Genomic DNA, 2520 nt, shown 5'->3' on the forward strand with positions numbered 1-2520 from the left:
CGGTGAAAATAAAAAAGTGTTAGTAGAAAACAAAAACACTTTGAAAAAAAAAATTTGCAAAAAAAAAGGCGAACGCTCGCACCTCGCCGAACGCTGGTCTCCAGCTGGTCCGACGGTGCGAGCGTCCGCCTTCGTTTATGTTCAATGCAATTCGGACACTTGGCAAATTTACCACGTGTTCTACTTACTAACGGATATTGAAATACATCATTTGAAAATTACGTATGAAAATTACGTATGAAAATAATTAGAGTCCAGACCGTACCGTCATGAGCATTTTGGACTTGGACTTTTCACGGTGAAAATAAAAAAGTGTTAGTAGAAAACAAAAACACTTTGAAAAAAAAAATTTGCAAAAAAAAAGGCGAACGCCCGCACCAGCCGAACGTGCACACGGAAGCGCAACATGCATCCGATTGGATGTCATGCGCGCGTCGCGTCTACAGCGTCCGGCGGTGCGAGCGCCCGCCTTGGAATTTGGGAGCTTTCGCTTCGCTTCGCCTTCGTCTTCTGCTCGTCGGCTCTTAGCTCTTGGCTATTTGCTTTTTGCTTTTTGCTTTTTGCTTTTTGCTTTTTGCTTTTTGCTTTTTGCTTTTTGCTTTTTGCTTTTTGCTTTTTGCTTTTTGCTTTTTGCTTTTTGCTTTTTGCTTTGAGCTTTGAGCTTTTTCCTTTTGGCTTTAGCTTTATATAGCTAGGGGCTAGCTAGCTAGCTAGCTTTTCGCTTGCGGGCCGACGTTCCGTGGAAACGATCGGACGAATCTCTTGGCGTGGGGCAGAGTCTCAACGGATCGCAGCATGACGCTGCTCTACCGGGTACAACATCCCGCCAGGTACGAAGGTCGTCTGCGGACGATTCCGAGTTCCGACGCCGAGCTTAAGCTTGGTCAGAGGCGGGACGCCATCGCGCCGGGACATTTAACCACGCAGCGCGGTGCTCGTCCCACCTCGTCGGGCTTCGACGGAGGCCCCCGCGGACGGGGGCCGCCTGATAGATGTCACATTGTTTAGAGAGCCTTTCGACTCGCGGAACTCACATCACGTATCACCGCCCGATTTGCCTAGGCGGGATACGGCCTTAGAGGCGTTCAGGCCTAATCCTGTGGATGGTAGCATCGCACCACCGGCCGGTCGACCGAGTGCGTGAACCAAATGTCCAAAACTGCCGTTCCTCTCGTACTGAGCAGTATTACTATCGCAATGATCGGTCATCAGTAGGGTAAAACTAACCTGTCTCACGACGGTCTAAACCCAGCTCACGTTCCCTTTTGATGGGTGAACAATCCAACGCTTGGCGAATTCTGCTTCGCAATGATAGGAAGAGCCGACATCGAAGGATCAAAAAGCGGCGTCGCTATGAACGCTTGGCCGCCACAAGCCAGTTATCCCTGTGGTAACTTTTCTGGCACCTCTCGCTAAAAACTCTTTATACGAAAGGATCGATAGGCCGTGCTTTCGCAGTCTCTATGCATACTGAACATCGTGATCAAACCAGCTTTTGCCCTTTTGCTCGACGCGAGATTTCCGGCCTCGCTGAGCTGGTCTTAGGACACCTGCGTTATTCTTTGACAGATGTACCGCCCCAGTCAAACTCCCCGCCTGGCAGTGTCCTCAGAACGGATCACGCGGGGAAACGCGGCGACGCGACGGTACGAACGGAGGCTGAAAAACCGCACACCGCCCGCGGCCGACGCGGCTCGCCGCCCCGTACACGTTTGGCGCGAAAAACCCGTGACGCGCGGCATTAACGCCGGCGCACGCCCTCCGCCCAACTGAGTAAGTAACGAAACGATGAAAGTAGTGGTATTTCACGTCTGGGGGATTTGCACCCGCCTCCCACTTATTCTGCACCCCTCATGTCACCTTACAATACCAGACTAGAGTCAAGCTCAACAGGGTCTTCTTTCCCCGCTGATTCTCCCAAGCCCGTTCCCTTGGCAGTGGTTTCGCTAGATAGTAGATAGGGACACTGAGGGAGACGACCCACCTCCACCCGCAGCTGTTATAGGGTCCTGTTGGACTCTTTATCAGCCACGCTTTTTTAAGCAGGATTTGAGTTTCTTTGTTTATTTTTTCAAAGTTGTACATGATTTTAAGTCAGTAAGAGCAGGGGCAGTATGCAGTCAATAAACCGCACGCCGTCCCCACCCTTATGGTCTCACCCCAGTGTCCCCGTTCAGGAAGTCATTTTTTTTTCCTTTTTATTTTATTCTTATTATCTTTACATTTTAAACACATTATACTAAAGCAGTTGAAATACATAACAGTTGATAAAGAAATTCAAAATAAATGGAGAAAACAATAATAGTACAAAAGTACGATGTATAAACATAAAAACGAAACAAACATGGGTATTCAAAAATAGGGCCAAGGGAAGACTCCCAAACGGGGACCGGAGGGATTCCACTGACCATTCCACCCCCTGATGGGGAGTGTACGGCACAAGACAGTCAGAACTTCGCCTCCGCCTCGACCAGACACGCACGAGCCACACACACACACACACAGCGACCAGAAGCAATA

At 49.5% G+C, this 2520-nt stretch overlaps 1 pseudogene; it reads right to left on the bottom strand.

Annotated features, from left to right (window-relative positions):
- Window positions 1–755: 755 nt before the first annotated feature.
- LOC148282131 (large subunit ribosomal RNA) lies at window positions 756–2214 on the bottom strand (annotated as a pseudogene).
- Between the last annotated feature and the right edge of the window lie 306 nt (window positions 2215–2520).

Source organism: Micrasema longulum, unplaced genomic scaffold (assembly GCF_059751315.1).
Source record: "Micrasema longulum isolate JH-2025_06_02 unplaced genomic scaffold, ASM5975131v1 h1tg000375l, whole genome shotgun sequence".
Taxonomy (NCBI): Eukaryota; Metazoa; Arthropoda; class Insecta; order Trichoptera; family Brachycentridae; genus Micrasema; species Micrasema longulum.